The 27957-nt window shown below is 40.3% G+C and overlaps 2 long non-coding RNA genes across 2 annotated transcripts; both read right to left on the bottom strand.

Annotated features, from left to right (window-relative positions):
• Positions 1-6881: 6881 nt before the first annotated feature.
• LOC124202487 lies at positions 6882-7894 on the bottom strand. The gene is made up of 4 exons (XR_006878183.1): positions 7454-7894; positions 7166-7377; positions 7022-7098; positions 6882-6949 (listed from the first exon to the last, which is right to left on the bottom strand). It is a non-coding gene; the product is annotated as an uncharacterized LOC124202487 (long non-coding RNA).
• A 13711-nt stretch (positions 7895-21605) lies between these two features.
• LOC124202515 lies at positions 21606-22246 on the bottom strand. The gene is made up of 3 exons (XR_006878201.1): positions 21848-22246; positions 21705-21787; positions 21606-21635 (listed from the first exon to the last, which is right to left on the bottom strand). It is a non-coding gene; the product is annotated as an uncharacterized LOC124202515 (long non-coding RNA).
• Positions 22247-27957: the final 5711 nt, after the last annotated feature.

The following is a 27957-nucleotide window of genomic DNA, read 5'->3' as shown; positions in this document are numbered from 1 at the left end:
ACATTTTTCCTATCTTGATTGAATCCTTGCATTAGTGAGGACAGCAAATGATTTGCGCCAGCAGATTGCCCCGAGAGAACTTAAAAACACTAAGAACTGCCTGTCAATCTTCAATAGTGCAATGTAAACGGGCGTATGAGATCTCTGCAGTGACAAAAAAAAGCCCTAAACCACCTACGCGGGCCATCTTCAAACATTTCCCAATCAAACCATTTCATGAAGAATTTTTCTGGTGAACAACATTCATGCTAGAACGTTGTCTACTGGTGCAAATCACGTTTTTTTAAGTTTCATTCATTAGGAGAGGAATAAAAAAAAGGTGGCCCTTGTGACGTTAAAAACGACTGACGGGCCTAAAAATTTACAACGGACGAGCCTGGGTCCGTATGTTGGGGCCTGTATGTCTCACATCCATCTAGACTAGGCTAAGGGGAGAGAAAAATGCGACATGCAACGTGAAAGAGTAAAAGATTATCATATTTTATATTTTAGAAAAGTGTCTTGTAAAATGACTGGATCAGTCGGAGAGAATCCATTCAATTCTTTAAATCCATTAAAGGAAGTCCTTTGCGGTAAAGTCGTTGCCTAGAGCAAAATTGAATTCAATCTATTTCAAGAATGTCTTTTTCATTTAGATGATGAGTTTTATCAATTGGCCCAATGTTACCAAAAACTAAAATCCAGAGCCATCCATCGTTTCAAAACACCGACAAGGATCATATGCTATATAATCAAGGGGGAATTGGTTGCCCATGTCTAGAAAGTCGAGTCTTTCAAGAGGAGAATCAAATTTGTGGTAAAGACGATCTAAACGACTTCTAAAGTCATTTGATTTTTTATTTTGAAACCACACTGGTTGAATCTCTCGCGTCCCTTTTTGCTGGATTAGGACAGGATTAACAACAGTCAAGAGCAACTTTTCTGCAATAACGGTGGTAAGCTTGACTAGATGGTGGGAGTCGTTACCATATGGTACACCTTCTTAATGTAGAATCAACATCTCATCAACTAATGGATTTAAAATAAATTACAGGTGATGTTTGATTTTTGCTCCCACAAAATACTACAATTGGCTATATTGTGTTGTGAATTCCTACTACATATTCCAATACCTGTGCAATTTATTTTCATATAAAGATCACTTGCAATCAGTTCGAAGCATGTCAAATAAAAATAAGAAGCAGCACTCGACTGATCCTTATCTAAAATTTGATGATCATGCTACAGGTTATAGTCATATTGGTTCAATGTTAAGTCTACGAGAAACTTGGAATGGTACACATCATTTAAATAAATTTAAATTGGTTTTCTTTGCATACCAAGTAAATGTGGCCAATCAATAAAATATTCTAATCCGGCTTATTTTTTTTTTGCTAAAGACCATATGGAATATATTTGATGCATTTCATCATGTAAAAAGAGAAAGAAGCAGTCGACGGAATCATCAGTGGAAATTGATGGCCGTGCTACAGGTGAGTTGAACAGACACCCAAAGTTGCTACTATTTTACTAAAAAAAAATATTGTTCCGAAACTCTATATTTGAAGTTAGAAGATATCGATTGCGAGCACGAATTAGAAGACGATCAGTGCATTATCCCCCTCTTTATGACATCGTCCGTCATCCAACCGTCATAAGTGGTAAATAAAGATTAAAATTTTAATTCAAGTTCGTTCGTTACACTATACTTTATATTTTTCTTTTAAGTTCAAAATCGGTGGGCAAGAAATTTACACTTGTCCCCTTTCATGAAAAAAAAATTAATTCTAAAATTGCCTCAACATCATTCGTTAAAGAACTGTAAGTTGAACTGAATCCTTACGTCCTTTCGTTTTTTTTTAATTTCAAGAATTGTAATTTTTTACAAGAACGCAACAAGAAATTTCCTAGATGACGGAGCTGAACAATCAATCGTTAATAGCGCTCGTGTTTCCACAAAGAGCAAAAGCTGCAATGGTGTCACTGGAGGATAATATGATAATTGCAAATTGCAATATTGGATTTCAGATAACGATTTTGTTTTAATTTTGTTGTTTAGAAGGGTGGAATAATGGCAAAAAGGGGAAACGATTAATGTACTGGTGTTGAAAATTTTTAACGGTCTTCTGAAGCCAGAAGGATTGCCGAAAAATGTAACCTTATAAGGCCTCAAAGGTAGGCATTCAAAGATGTGTGTAAAAAATTTTTAAATCTTTTAAAAGGTACTGAAAAATTTTAATTTAGTTACAACATCTTTGTCATAATTGTACATGTTTTGTTTCTTTTTTTAGAAAAAGTGAATTGCATTTTGCAACTAGAACTAACCACTGGTTAACATTAGCAAAACGCAAAAGACTAACCGAAGAAGAAAACTTAGATGATAAGTAATTACTATTTATTGGACCTCAGAAATTACCATTTTCCCGCTAAATTTGTTTGTTTTTTTTTCGTTTTCCTTCACCGCCAACGCCGGCCCCGCGAAAAGCCAATAAAGCCGCCGCCACCCCGCCGCCACCGCCGACCCCCCAGCCGCCGCCATCGGGCCGTGTCTGCACTTTAATGTATGTATCTTTATCTTATGTATCTTGTTTCCGAATGTATCTTTTATTATATATCACTTTATTGCCATGTTGCAGCAGCCGCCTGTTTTTGCCTCGCCCTGCAATTCCACCAAGCTCAGTTGCTCATCCGCAACCTCGTCCGCCATATCGTCCGCCACCTCGTCCGCCATCTCGTTCGCCACCTCGTCCGCCATCTCGTCCGCCACCTGGTTCACCATCTCGTCCGTCCATCTCGTCCACTCCTTCGATGCGCTCGAGTTTTCGCAGTTCTGGTTCGCGTGTTGTATGTTCACGCCATTGCCGCCGTATTCTGCCTCGGCAAAGAACTTTGAACCGAACAAATTCTTCGTTTCAATGAAGTGGGAACCGACAAGAAAGGATAAATATTTAATTATTTATTTATTCTTACCTTCTCGTAGGTATTAATAATTTTTTTTTTCAACAGTGGGGGTGAATGTGAACGTGAACCTGCTGGACGGTGGGCATTTTGTGTACGATTGGAGCGCTCTTATGTTCATCATGCTGGCTTTCTCCAAAGATCTCACCAGCATTGGGATGGCGTTTAACATCTGCCTCATGCTAGCCACGCTGTTTAAGATCGGAATTTTCTTCTGGTGCATGGCAGTTGAATCTGTGAAAGAAGAAATCGTCTTTTCTTTAAATGGCAGTGTCTTATGACCCAGCTTGTGTCAGGCATTGTCCTGGCCCATTGAGGCAAGAGGATTTCAAATGGATGCTTCTATTTTCCCGTTGGCCGCCGTGTGTGCTGTTGTTGTGCGTGCCCCGTGTGTTTTGCACTTGACGTGTCATTATACTTTATTATACCTTATTGCCATGGTGAAGCAGGAGCCTGTTTTCTCGCCCCACAATTCCACCGAGAACAGTTGCTGTTCCGCCACCTGCTCAGCCATCTAGTTCGCGACCAAGTCCGCCATCCAGTCCGGCACGTCCTACACCATTTCGTCGGGCACCTCGCCCCGCAGTTTCGCCGAGAACAGTTGCTGTTCCGCCACCTGCTCCACCATCTAGTTTGCGACCTCGTCTGCCATCCGATCCGGCACCTCAACCCCAACTCCTCGGGCACCTCGCTCGCCCACTCGTTCTATGCGCTCTCGTCAATCGACCTCGTCCCTATCTTCGATTTCGTGTGCTTTACCTTCACGCCGCCGCCGTGGGAACCGACAAGAAAGGGTAAATATTTAATTATTAATTTATTCTTACCTTCTCGTAGGTATTAATAATTGAATTTTTTGTTTCAACAGTATGGGATTTATGCTAACGTGAACCTGCTGGCCGGAGGGCATATGATGGACGCTTGGAGCGCCTGGATGTTCATCATCTTGGCTTTCTCCTTTGATCTCACCGGCACAGGGATGGCGCTCAACATCTGCCTCCTGCTAGCCACGCTGATCAAGATCGCGATTTCCTTCTGGTGCTTGGCGGTTAATTCTGCAAAAGAAGAAAATCGTCTTTTCTTCAAATGGCAGTTTTTTATGACCCAGTTGGTGTCAGGCATTGTCCTATGTTTTAGTGCTGGCGTGATCCGATTGACAGATCAGGGTCGCTTCTACGCCAACGCTACTCAAGTTGGGGCCGATTGAGGCAGGAGGATTTCAAATGGATGCAGCAGCGATATCTCTTTTTTATCCCGTTGGTCGCTTTGTGTGCTGTTGCTGTTGTTGGCGGTCACAATGAGCCACAACGTATTCCTTTTTTCTTGTTCTTCTTCTTTCGTTCTCCTTTTTTCGTTCTCCTTTTTTCACGTTCTCCGACGATTTATTAACTTATAATGAACCTGCATAGCCTCCTCGTAGAGAACTTTAAGATTTCCCCCCCAAAAAATTTGCACCACAAAACAGACATAATCTGATGGAAAATATGGTTTTACGAAAGCCGGTAATATTAAGTAATTAATTATAATATAAGATATTAGCATTATATTAAGTTATTAACCAACGAGAAGTAGATGCCGATGAACATGTTGGTGACAATCCTGCTGCTGCTAACCAACGAGCAGCCGATGCACGTGCGGCCCAAAAACGAGTTGTCATTGTGGTTGACCAACAGGTCGCAAACATTCTCCGTACAACCCCCGAGACTATGTTGGCAGAGCTATAGACTCGGAGTCTATAGCTCTTGTTTAGGGATATTTTTGGGGATTTTTCTTTTTGTTTTGAGGGATTTATTTCCCTGATCTGGCAACTTCTAGGGGCGCCTGTTTTTTAAAAGTGGAAGCACTGTTTAAATACGTTTAAATAAGCACTTACAGTAATTGATCGGATATGTTTGAAGGAATTTGAATTTATTCAAATATATTTAAGTTCTTTATATTCTTTTCTGTGGTGAACTAAATGTGAAAAATAATTTAAAAACAATTTTAGTAAACGAGTCATGAAATATCTAACTCGTTATTCATTAAAAAATCATTTATCCACGGAAAATGTGGATGCAACAAGAAGTTTCTTGGACGAATCTATATTAAGGACAGGGAAGGTTATTCATAATCATCAATAAAAAAATGCAACCAAAAGAGTTTTTCGAGTGGCTAGATGCCGGGTTGAAAAATAAAAACAAAATTAATAAGTATTGGAAAATCGTCAAACGGTTCATAAAAAAGGAATTTGTGCAACAAGTTATCATTGTTGTTTTGATTATTTCGATTCTGGGTGTCGGATTCATTATGATACCGCTGCGAGCCTTCTTTGGTTTACCAACACGCAATTGAGAAAACCACTCAAAAAATGATAAAAGTGACATGGACCACATGAAAACCGAACGCATAAATGAAATCGCTGCCACGCCACGACAAATCGGGGGAAAAATCACGACCTATTTGTTGTCGTTCAAGTTATTATCAGTTAGTTTATCACTCAAAGAATCCAGCGAAATCAGAAAAAAATTGAACAAACTTAAATTTTGCTAAATTCAAACCAAATGTAGCCCTTTGGACGTTGCCAGTTCTAACAATCCCAGTAGCCTATCGGACTCACTCGGCACACCGCATCCACAAAGTCACAACTCACAAAACTCAGATTTAAAAAATGAGAAAATAGTTGTGTTCATTTTAGTGTTAATTTTCCAGAGCATACTTTCTAAATAACGAACATTTTCAAGTTCTTTTTTTATTTTACGTGAAATTTACTTGAAAAACGATACACCCCTCCCCCACAGATTTTGTGTTAAGTAAAAACATTGTTTAAAAAATAACCCTTTTTTTATTATTAAAAAGGATAAAATTGAATCCAGCTTTACATTAGAAAGGATTATATCAAATAACGTTTTAAAATTTTTAAACGATTACTTAAGCTTCTATTACCACGGACACACAAGTAAACTTCCTGGCGGATGGAAATTTTTTTAGTGCAAGGAACGCGATGATTACTTTCATGCTTGATTTCGCCAGACGATTGACTAGTGCTGGTCTGGCTTTCAACATCTTTTACTTGCTAGCCACCACCAATTACTTGTGGCGATGCCGAAACTGACATGTACAGTGCCGAAAGGGACAAAATCGTTGCCGAGAATTACACAATCAAAGTGCTTAAAAGCAAAACTAAACAAAAAAAAAACAAAAAAAAAAAATTCAAAATCATTTTCCATCCAAACATTGATTGTAATTGTAATTGAATGAAAAGCTTTGTTCTAGAATCGTTTTATATCCAATTTGAGAGAAATTAGTTTGGGTTCTTTTCACTTTCATTCAATTTGTCATGTTACCTGTAAACTGTTTGAAATGTGCTTCTTTCATTCTCTGATGAACAAGACCAAGGTTAGGTTATTTCCGACCTTCTTTACTGTCAGGAAACGAAGCTAAACAATAAAAGCAAACGCAATGAGACGTCGTAAATGGCCACGTTATTTTCTGTGTCTTTGGTGAGGACAGTTCGTTCCTCGTTCAAAATTCTGTAGTGACGGATGGACACCCACTCAATTTGGATTGTTAGATCAGGTGACACAGTATTGTTGCTCCAAATCGAATCGGATGCTGGTGCTTCGGTCATCATCATATGCCGATTATGAAGAGGCTAAAAAACGTGGTAAACATTTAAATGAACTTGTTGTGAAATTGATTTTAGTTTTCTTACGTATCGTTTGACCGAAGATTCTTCAGTTGCCACCCAAACATGTTCCTTGTCTGAGGTGAGGAATAGACCAGTACCGGTGCCAAAGCTTCGCACCAAAGCGTTCGCTGTTTGGGATATCTCAAGTCTGTGATCCAAACCTGTCGATCCCTTCCGGACGATAAAACTGTATTAAACGCTTCGTTTGTCTACAACAGTAATCAATCCAATTAGGATTGATTTTCTATAATTTGGTTGGCGTGGTTCGTTTCACCTGAAGCGTCCAGACCCCTTCATTGTGTATTCTCCAATACACTTATACAATACACTTGTTATTTTTAGTGTGCCCTAAAAAAGAAAAAATGTATATTGCGATAACTTTACACATAGATGCAAGAGTTTAAAGAATTTCATAATAACCTTTCAATTTCATTAGTTTGTTGTAGCTACGTGGATCCCACACTCTGAGAGTCCTCTCTGTAGATTAACAGAAGAAGCTTTTTGAATAGCATAAAAAGAACATTTAACTTTTATAACAAAATTGACAGAAACTTTAAAAATTACGTGTGTCAGTGTTGTTGTATGCAGTTAGTGCAGTCAAAGTAATGACATTCCAAAGGAAGATGGCTCTGTTAAAACCAGCAAAAGCAACTTGTTCCTTTTTTGGGAATATGCCAAGACTTTTACATAATCTTTGTGGGTTCTCAATGTGGACATACAGAAACCCTAGTGAGCATTCCACACCTTGACTGTCATATCTGAGCTGGCTGAAATTACTAGATAAGTCAACAACAAAATGTACACAATTAATGGAAAATAAAAAATTAAAAAAAAAAAGTTTAAATTTTGCACCACAGCACAGGACAACATCATTCACCCAGTCTGTATGGTGGTCCATACATTGCCAATAGTAATCTTTTGAACTTTTGTTTGGGTTGCAATTCCATATTCGAACAATACCATCCCGACCTGCAGAGTACAGTTGGTTCATCTGTGGGTCATACTGTAATGAATTAACTCTTGAACGATTATAGCTTTCAATTTCATCGCGATTTACAAAAAAACTTTAAATGAAAGCAAATAATATAGGTTAGTTAAATTCTTTCCGGCAACCAAAGCATCTCAAGACCGCGAGCGGCTAAATTAACAACCTGTACTTTTTTTTTATTTGTGTGCGTCGCGTTCGATTTATTGAACGCCATGGCCACGTAGAAATTTCACTCTATCACTAACTATCCAGTTTACAAAGAGTTTTTAGCCACATGAAATGGATGTTTCTTTAAAGGCTTTTAACCCAAGACTCTATTGACAGGTAGAAGAGAAGGTCTTGTTCTGCAGTAAAGAAATTGACATCAACATACAACAATGTCTGCTTTCACCGTTGCCAGATTATTCTATTTCTTACAGTCGTTAAAAACAAAAAGTTGGTAATAAAAAACAAAAACTTCCCCTCGACAAAAAAAGTTTCCCTTTGAGAGATTTTGATATTTTAAGCTTGAAATATCCAGATTGTATTGTTAACACAGGACTCAGGTCATTGAACTAGCTCGTTCAAATGTTACACACAAACAAACATTGTTCACAATTTCTTGGACATGTACTAAACAAAAATTGGATTGAAACAGTTCTTCATCAAATCAAGGGGGTATGAAAGAAAAAAAACTTTTCTAACGATCTCTAGGTGTAGCAGATATTGCTACACTCGGAGATGGTTAGTTTCAAATTTCTAGATTAAATCGTTCACACAAGCCTCAGGTCGTTGAACTAGCTCGTGAAAATTTTACACAAAAACAAACATTACTCAAAATTTCTGGGACATGTAGTAAACAAAAATGGAGATGGGCTCTAAATTAAGGGAGAATTAAACATGATTGAATTTATCTTCAACAAGTCAAGTTTTTTTGTGGAAACAAAGAAAAACTTTCCAAATCATCTCCTAGTGTAGCGAAACTTGAATTTTTTCAACACGACCCAAAAAAATTCAATAATTAATAGCCACGTGTAGCAAATGCTGCTACACGCGGCTATTTCAACGATTTGCCTTATTAAGAGCCGCCCTTTGAGAGTAATAACTGTTATGAAACAGAATGTGTCTATTGTAAAGTTGTTGTGCTAATTTAAAAAAAGCGAGCAGATTGGCATCCACTTTAGAAGTTTCGCTCGTTGCCTCCACCGAACAAACTGAAATTAAAAAAAGTTTTATTTGTTATCAAGACCTCGAAACTTTTTAATAACATACCATTCGTAACAGTTAGAGAACACCAGAACATCTCTTTGTTTCTTGGGATTCTCCAAGATGTGGCAAGTTCATTAATCATAATTCCTTTTTTTGCAAGTTGTTGCACAACGATCGACTTACCGTATTGGAAGCCGCCATCCCTTTGATGCCAATCAATTGTATTTTGGGCCAAAAAAAATTGTGGCCCACAACTGAATAAAAAAAAAAAAATCATATTAATAATAAGAAAGTAAAATATTGTTTGAAAAAACTAACCTTTCATATTTTGAAATGTAGCCAAGTCTAATCAGTCTGTGGTACACCAATTTGGCACACATATTTTTCCCTTCCGAGATGTCATAGCTTTTGACATTCTCATCAAGTTCAGGCAGACCTGGAAATAGAAAAAAAAAATAAATCACGTTTTTCGGCAGGAAAGGTTTTTAATAAATTAATTACCTGCTATGGTTATCAACACACGATGAGAATAGGAATTATCATCGCGTGTCGATGTGTACTGTGGTGAGACTTTTAGGTGGCGGCAGAAAAAGCGAAAAATTAGCTCCCTGACATTTTCAATTCCTCCGCCAGTACGCGGTTGCAGCACTGGTGGAGGAGCAGGAACTGGTATTGGTGCAGCAGTGGCTGGCTGGATTGCTTGTTGAGGAACATGAATAACTTCTCGATTAGGAACTGGGAGTGGTGCAGCATTGGCTTGCTGGATTCCTTGTTGATTGAATAGCTGGATTTCTCTCCCTCGGCCTAGCTCCGCCGAAATCGGGAGCTGTATTGTCAACCACACCGTCAACCACACCGTCAACCACACCTACTTGACTTCTCGAGCTGCTGGACAGCTCGAGAAGTCGTCGCTCACCTTCGATTTTCTTCAACTTCTGGGCCACCACTCCATCTACACTTGTTCCAGCGAAATTGGCAGAATATCTATTTTGAGGTTGTCCGATATCTAACGTCAACCATTCCATGATAATTTTCCATCTATTTACTGGAACATTGGTGAAATCTTCGAGGATACAGAAAATGCCGTATGGAGGCTGGAAAAAGCGAATCAAAGATGATATCGGTGCGATAATGGTGTCGCGCCTAACCAACTCTATGGACCCGTAGTCAACTTATAAAATCTTGACTACGGGTCCAGCTTCTTGGACAATCCTGACACGATAGTAGTGATCTAAGTAAAATGACAATTTTAAATTAACAATAAAAATATTACGCAAAAAGGTTTTGATAACTTACCATCACTTGCTTCGTGCTTGACTCCGTAGTAGCCCAGCAGCCTTTGTTCTTTTGTCTGATACAACTTTGGTGGCTTTTCCAGTTTCGAATACGCGTCTTTTAGCTCAACTCCCATCCCCTCAAGACCAAAAGAAAGTGGTTCTTCTGTGCCGATAGTTTAAAATTGTCCGAAGAATTTACCAGGATTAAACGCCTCAGAAACAAAAAGGACCTGCCTTTCAGATAGATTTAATCTTGGTTGCTGAAAACATTTAATAATTAAAAAATTACAAATTATCATCATTGATTTAAATATTGGAAAAAAATACCTCATTAAGATGAGTTGGAAACACTGTAACAGGCGGGACTGGTACTTGGACTGGAACGGGGGTATTTTGCAACGCAATAACATTCGTCGGCAAACCTTCAGCAGGAACTTTAAACGGGGTATTGCAGTTAGGACATAACAGCTAAAAAATAATATAATGAAATTTAAACTGGAAATGGAAAAAAATATTTTATTTCATACCGGGCGAATAACTCCATTCCTAGTAGAATTGCTAACGACTTCCAAAATGCAACCCTTGCAAAAAGTATGCTGGCATGGCAGCACTTTTGGGCAATTTATCTGATCCAGACATATACTACATGTCAGCAGTTCCTCTATGTTTTCCATCTTTAGAAACAAAAATTTACAAAAAAATTTCAGATATATATGCGGTGTGTAACCCGTGGGCAAATTAGATCATCAATAACCCGGCCTATTGTATAAGAAATTAAACAAAAAACCCCAAAATTAACACGCGCGCCGAAAAATGAAATGTTCATTTCTAATGATCAGTTCTTTTGAACAGCTTCGGGACATACTCGGACTATATTCATCAAAACTAACCGGCACTAAGACCCAATTGGTGGCGGTTGGTGTGTGCTAGCGACAGGATATCAAACAAATCCCAATTCACAAATCGACCAATCAAACATTCGAATCCAATCTGTTTGTAGCCTAAAGGTGAAATAGCGTACACACACAATTGTCCAGGAAACTCCTGCCTTTTCATTCAAACGGCCCGTCTGCACTTGTGTTTGACAAGAAGTCCGTGCTGAATGTCCCAAATCAAAAATCAAATAATGTCGACATATCTTGTCCAAATCCAGACGACTATCAGATTGGAAATGAAAAGATTGCCCAACGTGGACAACTTTCAACGAGTTATAGGGAAATTCAAACGGTAGTAAAAAGATAGAGCTAAGCTCATCGTCCAAACAGCCGAGGAATTTATTAGATCGGGATGCTATCGATCGAAATTTTTTTAAAAAGCAGACAGAAATTAAATTCAAAAAGATGAAGAACCCAGAAGGTAGTTAGTTATCTCCATCTTCTGAAATTCATCAAACGAATGAAAATCGATTAAATCTGTATGCACAAGCGGTGCACGAAACTGACAAAAAAGCTAAAAAACGTGACGGTAGAAAAAAGAAAAGGGAAAATGGATGACGAAGCTAATTGACGTCAAACGACGATGCCACGGGGGAATAGAGCCGACAACAACAACAACAAAAAACAAACAAGATTTGCCTTATTGATCCATAAACAGGCGGACGCCATCTCGCCGTTAATCGATAAACGCACGGTGTTTTTATTTCCTCTCTCCTCATCACAGAGGAAAAAAACAAAATGGACACCCTACTTCTTCTTCTTCTTGCTGCTTCAGGGAAATCGCATTTGAAAGCTTGCAAGCAATTGGTTAAACATAATTGGTCCCATGTTTATTTAATTGTTAGCGTTGCATCATTTATATTCCACTTGAGGAATATTGCTTAACTCGGCGATCTCGAATAAAGCTAAATTATTTCTTAATATCAAATGTATTGTTTATTTTTTTATAGTATAATAATAATCTAAGGGAAATAATGGTAGTCAACTCAACTGATAAAACAACATATAAATTTATTGAATATAATCGAAATACATAATTGAAAACCCCTCGATTTCCCATACGGCACCTGGTGCACTCTGATTACCTGACATTCATAAAATGTTGTGTTGGAGATATTAATTTTCTTATTATGTGCGGTAGCCTATATAGGAGTATGTGGATCAGCGGGAATAATCGTTCAGCGGTGTCATGTGGAGTGCGAGACTTATCTAGCATGAGACGGGCAAAATAAGTCAACAAATAGTACAGATAAGGTCAGATATAGACAGAACAGTACATAGCCAATTGCTACCAGTGAATAGACAGGAATAACTCCCAAAGTACTGCCTGAGGCCTCATCTCGCCTGCACAACTAGTGACAACTGACTAAAGAAATAAGCCAGAGAGACTGAGCTCTAGAAGGAGTGAGCCAACAATAGACCTGCTGAATGGCCTGGCATGGACTGAAGAAGAACTGCATTGGGTGGGATTTTACGCTAGTTAAAACAGAGTCAATCGACAATTGCACATTATTGAATAATAGTCACCCTGTGTTAAGGGTACCCCCAAGTAAGTTGACAAGTGGAATCACCACTTGTCAATACTATTCTGGGGTAGGCCTAACACAATGGGAAATTACACATTTACATACGATTTTTGGGTAACTCTAGTTCTAAAGTAGCTAAAGTATTAGTAATAACTAATACTATGACCTTCGTGGGTAATTATTAGTACCAAGCGGCGTCAGGTTGCAGCATCATCAGCTAGGCAGAGCGAGACTTCGTTACATTTGATAAGAATTCAATTAATTGGAAAGATCTGTTCTTCAAGAACTGATATCACCTTAACAGTTATCATCTATCACTAAAGCTGTTTACGAATAATATCATATTTAAATTGACGTCTGCGCTGTTTTTGGTGACCTGTTTTGCAATTGAGAGACTTCTAAGTGTAGTTGATTTTCCAAGCAGTTTTTTGGGTTGTTCTACGGAACTATCTGGATCTTTCAGTCTCTCTAGTCCTCTCATTGCACAAAAAAATGATCTAAATCAACATTTTCCAACTGATTCTAGTTTTAAAGGATTATTGCTCTCACCAAGTGGTGCACAAAATCACCGTAAAATTTGTTTTGTTATAAGCCAGAACTGTTGTGAAAATCAATTATTCATATATCTTGGTAACGAATGTTTCACAGCCTGGAAAATAAACGGATCCAAAAGATTACCACACCTCATGGAAATTACATTGGTCAGCTTTCTGAATTGATGGTTTTTGCTTCGAGATCTTTAATACGGCTAGTTTCTTTGTTCATTCGAATAGATCATGTTCTGATACAAGAGGAGCGTGGGTAACAGGCCACGGTTACTCAAACAGATTGAATACGGCTTTATAGTAAGACAACCAGAAGAAAAGGAATAAGACGATGCTGTTGATGATTCTGATATAGGCGTAACAGCCAAGGTAAAAACACACTGGGTAGCAGTACAATAAAATAATAGTTTTACTTTCTTCCAATATTTAGATATAAAGAAGAGAACTAGAGAGGTCGGTCTTAACCTTCGTAGTGAAAGGACGTGTTCAGAACGCTGTCAGTGATCACCAAAATTCACATATGGCTTCAGACCTACTTATACGCCCCCCGCTTGGTATCGCCGGTTGCCATTCCCGCACAAATCACAGCCTCCGCATTAACGACTACACTTGCCAGAAACACGCCAAGCACTAGCTTATCAATGGGCCCAGAGAACCAACTAGAATCCCGTAGCCCACCTCGCAAAAATCCTTGTGGTAGTGAATCCCAACTCCCTCCTGTAATCGTAAAAATAACGGATGACAAACCAAGCTTCAAGAACATGCATATAGCAGAACGGAAAAGAATCCAAGCCGAGATCATAGAAATCGCCAAAGACTCTTCGATCTTAATAAGAGTTGACTTGGCCATCCACGCTCACGACAAGGACCAACAAGCCATCTTCCTTGAATTGAAATCTTTACAGGGTAGACCAGTGCTTTGCTCTCTCCCCAATAGCTCATTCGCCTACAGAATCAAAGTAATCTTCGTGGTCCCTATAAAATATTCGACATAAAAACTAAGAGGCCCTAGCAGACCAGAATGTGACCCACGTGAAACGCCTACCCATGAGAGGAAGACCGGGCGTGATGTCAGAGACAATAATCCTTACGTTTTCTTTCCCCCTACCAGACAGAGTAAAGATGGCGTCGATGAGCTATCAGGTAAACATTTCAGTGCCCAACCCATACAGGTGCTACAAGTGCTGGCGGTTAGGACACACCTCCCTATTTTGCGGATCCAACAACAACCACAGCAAGAAGAGTTGAAGGCTGCACCCTGACAACGTAGAATGCACCACGAGATGCGTCAATTGCGGCAGCCACACTTATGAATCTGACTGCAACGAATGTCCAGCCTTCTTGGAAATGAAGAAGATACTAAAGATGGCCTATTTGAAAGGGATCACCATGGGAGAAGCCAGCACAAGAGTCACCAACCACTACAACGCATCATCAAGACGCTTGGTCCCGCTTGTCCACCCGGACCCCCAGCCATCGCAGGAGCTCAACCTGCTGAAGATACAGTTGCAAGCGATGCAGTCTGAGCTTAAGATATTAATGGAATCGACCATCCCCAAGATCAACGAGAAGATAGGGAACCTAACCGAGGACCTGGTCAAAACGAATGACAGATTCGACCGCTTTGACAAAAGGTTGGATAACGTGATCATGAAGCAAGAGGAAAATGCCGGTTCCCTAGCCACAAGATTTGACAAACTAGACGGGTTTATGAGTGCAATGATTTCCACCTTCGGCCTAAAGTCTTACCCCTCGATCACGCTCAACAACCCCTACTGAACACGAAGCTCCCATCTAACCCAAACTGATCGGTAAACACGGCACATTCAGCCCTCCTAAGGCAAGAAGATGTCATGCTAAACTCTCCGATCCCCCCCATCAACATCATCTTACTTCAGACTCTCCGATCAGAAAGACATGGAACACTCCGCCAATAACTACGTATGATTAATCCGACTACTGAAAATTTCAAGTGCCTACAGTGGAATGTAAGAGGCCTCACTAAATCATAATTAATAGAATTCCGCCATTATCTATCCTTGGTTAACCCAGAAGTAGCCCTAATTAGAGAGACACAGTGGAAAAACGGTTTCTGAGTTCAAGTCCCACCACATCCTCAGGAAGGACCGCCTATTAAGACTTGGGGGAGGAGTGGCCATATTAATTAGTAAATCTTTACAGTTCTCCCCGATTACCCACAACCCACCTGACACCATTGAAGCAATTTGTGCCTGCATTCTCTTCAGGAACAACCAACACATTGATTTCGCCTCTATCTACATACCCAGAGCTAACTGCGAGACCGAAGAGATTGAGGCCATGCTAGACAGAAGCAACCCATACTTTCTTGGTAGTGACTTCAACGAATACCACCCACTATGATAATCTAACGCCACTGTCAACAAGGCCGGCAAATCCGTCTACGAAGCCCTGATCAACGACCAAGACGCCTGTCTCATCACCCCACCCAACCTTGGAACTCGCCTGGACCCAGTGTCTGGGAAAGCATCCACTATTGACCTCACCATCACCGCAGCATTCATTAGGACCCTACATGAGTAGCGACTACCTACCCATCATCATCACTCTGAACGCCAGTGTAGTGCACTACGCAAGCTGTCCAATAGCCTGGGCTATTAATGAGGAGAAGTGGCCTGCCTGGAACAAACGATTAGAAGAACTTCTCGAATTCAAGAACTTCATTGAAATCACAGATCCGGCTACGGCGACAACGGTGTTCACCGACGGCCTCGAGGCCAGCAATGAACAATTATTTAAGAGAACCAGCCCAAGCTGCAGAGTATCGCATAAAGGCCCAGCCCACCCGTGGTGGGCCGAAGAATGTAAGACAGCGGTAAAGGAAGCAAGCCGAGCCTTTAGGGAATGGAGGGACTCCCCAAAATCTACAACAAAACGGGAAGAATGGAGAAAAGCCGAAGCCAGGAAAAGAAGAACCATCATCACGACCAAAAAGAATGCATGGTCAGCCTTCATTGCTAACCTGGGCCACAACGACCAACAAAAAATGTGGGCCTTTGTCAGGAACATGGTTGGGAACGGATCCCACGCCTCTGCCACCGGCCAGGCCCTCTCTGCTGACAATAGGCACTTTGAGGTAGCAATAAGAAACAAAATCCGATCGCGTACTACTGATCCCCTGAACGACGCCTTCACGCCGGAAGAACTCGACAAAGTCATGCCGAAATCAAAAAGTAATGCGACAGGGCCCGACCTGATCCGGAACAAGATGACAAGGAATCTGTCTAAACCCAACAAAACATCCCTTCTACACCTTTTCAACACGCTTTTGACTAACACCTACGTCCCGGCACAGTGAAAATCCGCAGTGGTTATCCCCCTACTAAAAAAAAGGCAAGCCAGTAGACGACCCCAACTCCTACCGACCAGTTTCACTTACCTCCTGCCTAGGAAAAACCTTTGAAAGACTGATGGCTAACCGACTAGACTGGTTTGTTGAATCCAAAGGAATCATTAGTACAGCCCATGCAGAATTCCGGGGAGGATGCAGCACAACCGACCAGACCGCCCAACTGGACGCCGACATTAAGTAGAGCTTCAACTAAAAACGCTCGACAGTGGCCACATTCCTCAACATAAACAAAGTCTACGACACGGTTTGGATCCAAGGCTTGCTTTTCAAGATGGCTAAAAAAGGAATCGCTGGAGCGTTCCTAGGATGGATTAAGGAGTTCCTAACCGGACGTGGTATGAGTGTCAGGATCAGAAGCATAACCTCCATTCCAGCCCCGGTAGAAAACGGAGTACCCAAAGGCACGGTACTGAGCCCAAACCTGTTCAACATTATGTAAATCGACTTCCCATCCTCCACCCCAGAGACGAAGATATTACTCTACGCCGACGATGTGCTTCTCTACTCGATGGTGAAGCGCCCATCGGACGACGAAGTGACCCTACAGCCAGCCCTAGACAAAGTCCGAAGATGGGGAAGGAAATGGAAGTTCAGGTTCGCCCCGGATAAAAACGCGATGGTGGTGTTCACGAGAGCCTATAAACCCGGGAATGATCCTCTTCTCTATCTGAATGGCCATCGAATTCCCTCTCAATCAACATTTATATTCCTGGGATTCTGGTTCGACTTCAAGCTGCTGTGGAAATCACACATCGATCACGTAACCAACCGTTGCCTCAACCTTAAAAACCTGTTCTCTATTCTGACTAGATCAAAGCTGACCCAACAACTCAAACACTCGTTCTCCTTTACAAAAGCCTCGCCAGAAGCCTGATGGACATTGTGGCTATAGCCTACGGCAGCGCCAGCAAAACGAACTTGGAAAGAGTGGACGTAGTGGGGCGCGCTATACTAAGGAACATACTGGGCGCGAAACGATCTAACCCAGTAGAAATGTTGTATGTGGAAACAGGGACGGAATCACTCAGCTGGAGAACCAAACTGCTCACCCGTAAATATTTGATAAACCTAATCTACAAATCTAATACCCCAATGCATAATCCGTTCGTTAAGCTCGCTGCTACAATCACCCAATGGAAACCTAGAAGCACCCCAGGCTTAATTAAGGAATTGGACTTCGTCAAATTTCTGGGCACCCCTTTTCTCACACCAACTCCAACTCCCATCCACCTACAAATATCCACCACCCAGCAGACCACCCGACTGCAAAACTTCATAGTTCCCCCTCAACAAAGAACAAGCCATGGCATGCAGGCACCGGACAACAAACCTCTTCAACTCCCTCAGCAGTAGTGCACCGGTGACATCCATCAGGGCCTACATCAATGGATCCAAATCATTATCCCCCGAGATCACGACATGCCCTATCTTTGTCCCCACCCTAAACAATGAACATGCCTGGACGCTAACGAAAGGCTCCAGCATTTTAATGGCGAAAGTCACAGCCATATAACATGCCCTGAAACTAATTTACGACATGGACTACTGCCCCCCAGAAACCATCATATACAGTGACTCCAGTTCTGCCATCACTGCCATCTCATCGAATTCCCTATCGGAAAATGAAGCGGTTACAGCCACCCGGGAAATAATTGCCAGCCTCAAATCAAATGGCACTCGAACAGGACTGACATGGATCCCTAGTCACACTGGTATAGAACGGAATGAAAGGGCGGACAGACTGGCAGCTATGGAATGCAACACCCAGGACGAGGAGAGAGTCAACAGCAGCCTTTCCCCCGAAGAAATGGTCTCAATAGTAAGGGCCAACTGGGCCACCAACCTCCTCCGTAAACAGCAGACTTGCAAACAAAGTTGCATACATATGAGATCCAGGTTAGGCACCATCATATGGCACCAACACGCAAACAGGAAAGTAGCAATATGCCTGCACAGACTCCGCTCAGGGCACAACTGACTCAATGCGTTCAGCCACAGGATAGACCCGGAAGCCGACCCAAGCTGCCGCTTCGGATGCGCAGCCATCGAAAACACCCGCCACATACTAGATTCCTGCCCAAGAAATGAAGAATTCCGCCCTAAAATCCGCCAGTTCTTTTCGGACAGGAACCTCGAACTCAACGCTAATACCATGCTCGGCCTCAACCCAGCAATCGACATGGATTCCCAGTTCAAAATCCGGAACCTAGTACCTAACGCAATCCGCCCTGATTAACATAATCTAACAAGCCATATGTAACCGACGGTGGGAGGGATTTTAAAAGCGTTTACGAACGCCACAGGATCATAATGGGGACCAGTCACTTTTCGTCGTTCTACGACGAGAACTGAGAAATTGTCGCTCACCTGTAGGACCGTCCCTCTTTTTTTTAATGAAAATTTGGCGCGATACGTGCAGTAAGGGATGAGAGGTAGGGAATTTCATAGTGGCCGCCGATTAACGAACCCTTCCTCCATTCTTTAGCGGATTCGGCTGTTGGCGCCGAGACTAGGGAGGTGTAGCCCCTACACAGACTACGAATTTAAAGACTGAAGGGTCATTCCACGCGAAATCTGCCGATCGATGGCGCCGTCAAAATTGGGATTCCGTTCATTTTTTTTGGAGGGGGGGGGGGGGGCTGGATGAAGATGGGCCAAAAAAATTATCCTGGAATTTTCAGAATTATTGCTTTAATAGTTTAGGAGATATTAAAATTTTAATTTATTTTTTTGTTATTTTGCCATGAACTGAAAAAAAATACATTTTTCAGTTTTTCTTTAATTGCGCCTTTATTTGTTATTAAAATTTTATGAGACCTTAACTTTGTTTAATTTTTTTATCGGAATTTAAAAAATAGAAATCTAAAATGGTTACACTTTAAAAAATCATATTAAATCAGTCGGAAAGTTAGACGAACGGCGAATAATTTACCGAGAAACAAGAGATATGTTTACATAACATTTCAAAAAATCGGGAGGGTATTTTTTGATAATCGTGAGATATATTGAAGTTTATAATCATAAATTCTTGTGTTTTGTGCGTGTTTTTCATCCCCCCCCCCGAGCTATTACGCTCTCTTTCGGTCGGCCATTTTAGAAGGGGGAGTCCCCTTGGGGAATTTCAAAATGGAAAATCCTCCCCCTTCCTTTTTGGAAGGAGCCCTTTTCAAAAATCATATATATATTACCACGGGGTTCGACTCCTGGTCCCTGGTTTCCAGGTGCACCTCTGCACCTATTCCTAAATGACGCCTTAACCCCTTTCATTAATGTAAAAAGAGATTTGTTTTTTAAATTTCATTTGATATCATCGGTCTGAAATCTTGTGTATCGATGATGAATCGTTGCTGGTTAACTTTTTTACAGACGTCGTGAAAAATAAAAGCGACAAATTAAAAAAGATAAGCACAAAAAGCCCAAACTGTTCTGGAAATAGTCAATGACCATTGAACTGGATCTGTTACCGGCAATTTGTGCAGATTAAGAGAAACTTTTCTTTAATTTGTATTTATTTCTATGTTTTCCCCCTATTTTAACCAAATTTGAATGACTTTCAGTGGTCCATTTCGATTTGTTTGCCAATTTACTTTATTCTGTTGTTGAAATTTTTCGCGGTTCTCTATTCAAGCAAATTAAGATCACCATTCAAAGAATCGAAAGGATCGACAAGTTGACATTCGCAAATTCAACTGGCGCCTGGTAAAAACAATCTGATCCTCAATTGAAATGACTGGCAACGCGAGTACTTCCGGTGAGTCTTCCGGATGAGGAAAATCAAAAACATTCCAACAAAGGAAGGGGAAAATCAAAAAGTAGATTCCACTCACCAGCATAATAATAAGCTGCTGCCTCTGTATCGAACGCGACGAGTTGTCAGGAGTTGTCCACTCTAAAATGATTAGGAAAGGTGGTTGTTCTTTCCATCGGCCGTCGACATCTCCATTCACGTATCTAGGCAAAACACCACTGAACTAAACTGGGGTTAAAATAAAAATGATTTAGTAAAATAGTTGGGCTAATTAAAAACATTTGAACTATCTGCTCAGAGTAAACAAAGACACAAACCAAAGAAAAATTACCGATGTAAAAACCAACTGATACAATCGGTTTCAGCTGGTAGAGAGATGTGCTTTCTTTTATGTCGAGTCAACTCTATTCAGTTAGACTTAAATGATCCCGACTGTTTAGCGTTTTGCGTCTGTAGAAGCGCCAGATTAAAAGGAAAAACGCCGCAACATAAACAATGGACGTTGAATAAATAACTATAAACGGAGGCATCAAAACTCCAAGGCCTTGAATTGTCGTTAAATGATTAATTTGATCATCAATTCGCAGACAACGGCGTCCAGATGGCGTCGATAAAAATTCGAATTGACCAATGGGAACGCGCGGAGTCGGATGGACCCACTGGGGCATGCCCGTTTAAGACTTGATAAACTCGTTTTATTCAATGATAAACATAATCAATCTCGTGAAATTGATTGAAATAGTTGGGTTTAAATGTGTTGACGCCATTCGATCATTGGATTGCATGATGTTCCGGCCCACGTCTTTCCGGCCCATACATTTCCGGCCCGCTTTTTATGGTCCGGTAATGCGTGTAAATAGTCCGGAAAGGAACTGATTTTCCGGCCCGTAATAAAAAATTTATGTGTAATGATCGTAGTATGAGTATCTTAGTATCAGTACCAAATAAACTTTGCTTTATTACAGCCAAAACTCAAATATAAAAATAAATTTAATCTGAAGATACATTGCTGATAAATAGTTTTATTAGAGCCAAAACTCAAAAAGAAAAGGAAAAAGCGGAAATTCAAAGTACATCTAATCTGAAGATACATCGCTTTCAGAATCATCAACAATTTGAAAATGATTGCCGGCCTTATTGTAGATATCGTACAAGGTGGCAACTTTTTCCAGCAATAACTTAGATGATAGATCATCGTTGGTGTACTGGTCCCATAAAGCAACAAGATCATCTTGTAGTTGTTGGCAAGCCTTGTTTCGTCTTCTAAGGTTTTCGCCGCGTTCCATAAGTTTGGCCTGGAGACTAATTAGAGTAGCTTCATAGTGGAGTTGATCGATGAGATGGAATAAGTTGAAAGCGCCGTTTTTTCCTTCGTTGATTCTGTTGTGCCAGCCTTCGACGTCGTTAGAAGAATTTCTTGTATGACTATCACCAGGCTGTGAACAGAAATGTTTGTTGTAAATGTGTATGAAATAAAAACTGATTTCATGTAAAAAGTATAATACCGTATTAGAACTGCAGTTTACGCACTTAAATTCAAATGATTCACCATACTTTTTCATTCTCACATAATCGGTTGATGTTATACCTAACAACACATTTTTTAAATAATCGAATTGAACAGAATATAACACCAAATTAAAGTTACCTTTTCCAGGCAAACATGAACGATGTACATGGCCAAAGCATTCAACACACTTAATTATTTGTGGGGTACGTCCACTAAATGCAATATTACAAGTCACACATGACATCTTTACGATAGGTTGCCGACATGTGCTATGGGTGAAAATTTGTCTGCTAAAAAGTAACTGGCAGCGCCACGGTGTCTGTCACTCACTTTTGTCAGCGTTGCCAAGAATACTATTCAAGAGTTTTAAAAAAGTAACTGGCAGCGCCACTAATCTATCACTTATAAAAATTTTTCTATTTTTGAAAATATTTTTAGTTTGGGCCGGAACATCACTCAAATGGGCCGGAAAATAACAACACTTACGGCCCAAAAAAAAAGCGGGCCGGAAAGGTATGGGCCGGAAAGACGTGGGCCGGAAGCTCAGCATACCGATCATTGTTTAAACGTTTTCTTCCAACGGGAAAATTTCTACAATGAATAAAATGGTCCGTTTGGCACTTGCTACTCAAAGAAACGGATCGGTCGTTGATTTATAAGCAGCACCAATCATCGCAACATATATTCGTATATTCTAATTTTTAGTGATCCATTTGCAAAAGTAAGAAGATGGGAAAGACAAAAAAGCAACTTGCAGTGAGCAACTCCCAGTCGGAGCCTCAGAAGTGACTCAGAAGAATGGTGGAGTGACGAAAGCAAAAAAGACTCTTCTGAATAAAGGACTTGTCAATCCACGATCCATAAATTCTGTCCAACGAGCGATAAATCCTTTACAACGACCCATATAAATCGTCCAACAACGCTTACTGACGGCGATACAGTTAGTCCCCTATTTCCCCTTGGCGGGACCAGTCAAAATACGAACATTGAAAACTGCATACATACAATTGCATGTTCTGAACCTCTCGCTATTGGGTAGGCACCAGTTCGTGTGCGGGAAGGGGAAGGGGAAAGGAAATGTGACGGATCGAGACGTAGATATGCAGCTGTTATTGAGAGTGATCAAGTTTAAAAACCTCGCCGACACTCTCGGATTCTTGTCCGTACCCTTGTCCGAGAGCGACGTCAACAAAGTCATCTGAGTCAAGAACAAAACAGCCCATGTTAATCTCAACGAAATAGACCAGACTTGTCAGACGGACCTACCCGCCTTGGTACTTGTCAACAGGAGCGTCAATCAACCGGACATCGCCAAAGAGATTTAAGGCATCGTCGATCAAATGAACTCGGGCAATTTCGACGGCCTGGTCAAATTTTCGTTTGTTCAGCCGTGATAAGGCATTCGGCCTCTCCATGATTGTGTGCGGCGTCTTCCTCCGATTCTTTGCCGAACAATAGTCAACTTTCCTTGGGTCGAAACTAAATTTACAAAACATCACAGTAAATTTATACGCAAACATCAACTACATTCTTGACCAGATCAACAGGAACCAGGATTCCATCAGCCCTGGGGGCGCCTCTAGAAGCGATGACCAGGTCTTCCAGACAGGATTTGACTGTCGGAACGACAACGCCCACGGGGCCTAAACGCGTGCCTGTACCGATTGGAAACTCCAGTTAGATGCCGTCGTTCCCATTTTGCATCTCATAAATAGTCGCGCAGAGGTACTCGAAGTACAAGCAATTGTATACCGTCTTGTGAGGTTGGAGGCGCAAGGCGCAACTGTGACTTAGGACGAGTTTAAGTTCTTGGAGTAAAGAGGATGATGCCGTGCGCCAATAGATCATTCTATTTTGGTGAAAGGAGAGTGTCTCTATCTCGGTTGGAGATGGTTGTTATCCGACCAGCCGGAGGTACCGAACGAGACACGAAAACCGGATATATGGATTACTACTTTGGAGGTTGGCAGTTTTGAGCGGGGACAGCCGTGGTCCAACTGGGCAATGGTTGTACGCCCAGTTGGTTCCATGACTTGTCTTACATTCCCTCAAATATCTGATGAGCGACGATGTAGCTGGCAATCGAATTATGCAGCAGTAGCTTTTCCAGCTCTTACCGAAGAGAGACGAAACAACCCATCACGCAGCTGCGCCCCGATCGACAACACCATTTGACAGCGCGTCATGCATGAGAAGATGGGCGTACCACCAGTTGAAGTTCGGAGTCTATAGGCCTACGTTACTATATTTAAAATTATCTTGAGAACGTTAAAAAAAAATTTAAAGTATAGCTACAGAGATCAAACATTATGATGACATAAGAAAATTATGGCAGCGTTCTCTTCTCTGCTTCGATAACCAAAATTCTATAGGTTACTATGCGATATTTATTTCTATTGATTTCCAATTTCATCTCCTTTAAAAATTACGATGAAATGATTCAGGTGTTTTAGTAGAAGATACTGAGGTCTGAGGAACGTAGCCTACCGATTATTAATTATGGTGTTAATATTGTTATTAAGAAAATTTATTTCTATGTATTTCCAATTTAATCTTTAAAAATTACGATGAAATGATTCAGGTATTTTAGTAGGAAGCTCGGAAGCTCTGAGCTCTGAGGCTTGTAGCCCACCGACGAATAAGCGAAGAAAATTTCTGCGTTTTGGGTCAAGTAAAGGGAATTTTTGCATGAAGTTCGATATTTGACCGCTAGATGGCGATGAGGCGAAACTTTGTTTTCTTTTTTAAATTTTTTTTTATGGATTCGGCGTGCCATACCCCTTCGCCCTTGCCCCGAAATTCCACTAGAGCTATCTACCATCTAGCGGTGACGCTATTCACCATGAAAATTCCAAAATTCCAAAATTTAATCGTCACAAACGTCCAAAACACCCCCAACATTTTTTTAAAGGAATCAAAGTTACTTGCCAGGTCTAGTTTACTAATACGAAATCATCATATCTTTTTACACTTTTATAGCTTAAAAGTAGTACTGAACGACCAGTATACACGTAGCTACGGACCAGCCGACAAGCTTGAAACGCACAGTCCAAACCTCGACCGCTAGATGGCCTGTACATCCACAACGCAACTCCTTAATACCTCTCTCCCCCGCCTCGCCAAAGTAAGCAACCAGCAGCGCCAGTGCGGAAGGTCTTCAACTAGAGGACCATTTGCTGCGACTGATCGTCAGCAGCAGGGCACCAATCCACTAACCAACCAACCAACCAAGAGAACTTGAGTGTTTGCAGGCCAAAGACGATACGGTCCTCTTAATTTATTATTATTCATCTTTCGTTAAGTAAATCGCTCGATTCATTCACTTCATCATTCGAAAACCAATACAAAAAAACCCTATGACTTTATTATGCCTATATCACGTACGAATATTGAATAAATTCTGAGAACATCAGTGTTTATACCAAAAAATTATAAAAATAAAATATCCTTTTTTAACAATTGAAGCTGTTAACTAAAATCATTTATTAAAAAAATGGGCAACGGTAACGTAACCGCAGTGCCACCTAACTAGTTTTTCTTGTTTACTTGCTGTTTGTGTAGCGATTCATGCCAGGATTCTGAATTGGAATTGGTGAATTTCCCGTGAGAAAAGAACAGTTACAATTAAAGGCATAAGGAAACGTTTGAGTATTCCGTAGCTTTAGTGTGTAAATATTTGGTGGTTGCTGAGATGGGCCCAAGTTGTTTGTGATAGGATTCATGCCAGGATTTTGCATTGGAATTGGTGAATTTTCTTTGAGAAAGGAACAGTTATAGTTATAGGCATACATCATAAAGCAAGTATCGAACATAAATTTTGATGCCTGGTGGTTGCTGAGATGGACCCAAGTTGGTTGTGAAATTATTCATGCCAGGATTCTCAAATGGAGTTTGGACAGGTGAAATTCCTGTGAGAAAAGAAACAACTACAATTATAGGCATACAGAAATAGGCAGGTAGGGTAATATGGCTTTGGAGATTTTACCTGATGGCTGTGGATTGTCAATTCCCTGTAAGAATTGCATAGCCGCGTCAGCGATCGTCCGTATCATTGGTTGGGAAAGCAAATCTTGTATATCTTTAATTCCGTCCATTTTGGACAGTAATGAATCATCTAACTATTAATCGGTTTAAAGTAAACGTTAGGGTTCAGGGCTGGTCACGGTGCGTTTAATTTTGTGTGGGTCGTTTTCCTCGTGGGGCGCTATTGTTGGGACGGCGGCGTAACGTACGTAACCACCAGTCTATGCTTGAGTCCTGGAAAGAAAAGCTAAAAACGCTCACTTGAGAAAGTAAAACAAAGTGCAGTCTGCAGTGTTCACGTCTTACGTAAATTTGTGATGTAATTGAAAAATTGAAAAAAAGTCGTCAGTTTGATAGATAAAAATTTGTGAGTGTTGTGATTTGAAAAAAAATGTCACTTTTTAAATATTAGACTACATTGTGCTACAGATTTGTGAAAGTGAAAGATAGTCTTGGTTCTAGGCAGTCGCAGACATCGTTAACAGTGTCCCCCCCCAAAAAAAAACATCTATCTGATCGAAGATGGAAATGGTTCCACTTACGATTACGCGAAGTTCGCTGATAATTACAATAAAATATACCAGATTTCCTGCATTTCATATAATTTTACTCAGCTATTATTGGGATTTACTGAAAATAACTTCATTGGAATAGCTAGATTTATTTTTTTTCAAAAACATTCTTTTTCTTAAGTAATTATGTAGTATTTTAATTCTATATGTTTTAATTACTATAAAAAACTTGTTTCGAAATCCTTTCCCTAGTGGTCCGAGATTGCCATCTTGGATGGTTACTTACCTCCTTTTGGTGCAGCCACAACAAGATTAAATAACATTACATTAACACTTTTGCGAACGAAGCTATTGCGTCATGCCCACCATAACAGCCTGGTTATAGAAGATATTTTTACTGTTTTTATCATTTGCCAAATACTAGTAAATAAAAAAATTGAAACAAAACGAATTACCGTGCACAGTAAATGATTCATCAGTCTCGTTGAAGTCTTTGAAAAAAAAACTCATTCTTCTTCATGTTTCCGAAAAGTTGATGGGACAGAGCATACAACAACAAAAATAACACAAAAATTTATAAAAAGGAAAAACGAAATTCCTAAATTTTCATGAACCGAAGAATTAGTAGTCAGCATTAGATTCCTATCCATCAGCTGGGACGTGAACTAATGTAAACTTTTTTGCTTTCAATTTTGTGTTTAACTGCTTCTCACTAACAAGAAAGTCTCACATTATAACTTATTGGCTGCGGATCAATTGATCCAACACCCATATCCGGCATCACCACTAAAATTCAAAGATTAGTCAAAGATTTCAATAAACACAAAATAATTCACAAATTCTTTTTACAGGTGGGAACGCTGGGCATATACTGACGTCCTGATTTTTGGCATGTGCATGGAAGTTGATAAGCATATCAGACTCTGCACAGGGAATTGTTTTTCTTTGTCGACCCACACTTTTTTGAGAAATCCACTTGTTTCGTAAGTGCCGCTTTGTATGATTTCCGAAACATTTGCAACAAAATCAGAGCAATAAATAACATTGCACGCCCATTTTCTGAAATGGCTTTACGGTCGTAAATACATTTAACGCATGATTTTTCATCTTGATTCTGTTTGTTTCCAAATTAACGATATCAATAAACCGCCAGACTGTGACGTTGGATATGAACCCGTTGATGAATATAAAGTAGAACGAGTTGTTGACTCATAAGTATGTGGTTTATTTTTCATTTTCATATTGTATATGGGTTAGCCTAAGCTAAATCTTATATATAAGTAAGCTAAATTGCCTTTTGGCCGTTAAGTTGTCCGAGAGAGCCACGCTAAGCAAACCAAAACTAGAATTATGCTTCAAACACTTGTTACTAGTTTGACTGGTATTATTTTGTCGGTGTATTTGATAGTGTTTAAGGTTTTTATGATTACTAAATAAAATTGTTATGAAGTTCCCGATTAGTGAGAAACATTGTTCGCACAGCAAATTGCTAGCAATAAAGAATAACATTGTTTTACAGTTTACGTTAAAGTTATGCATAACGATGGTTTCGGTTAATCATTATAACGCAGAATTGTTGCGGAAACTGGCACGCAATGTTACCGAAGAGTTGGGTTCCACCATATAGAGACCAGACAGTGCAAAACTAGCTTGCCAAAAGCAATAATTATTCTTTATTTTTTTACTCCTTTATTTTTTGCACGGGCAGCTCAC

Source organism: Daphnia pulex, chromosome 9 (genome assembly GCF_021134715.1).
Source record: "Daphnia pulex isolate KAP4 chromosome 9, ASM2113471v1".
In the NCBI taxonomy this organism is placed as follows: Eukaryota; Metazoa; Arthropoda; class Branchiopoda; order Diplostraca; family Daphniidae; genus Daphnia; species Daphnia pulex.
The sequence above is the reverse complement of the archived record's forward strand: the minus strand, read 5'-3'. Positions and strand labels throughout refer to the sequence as shown.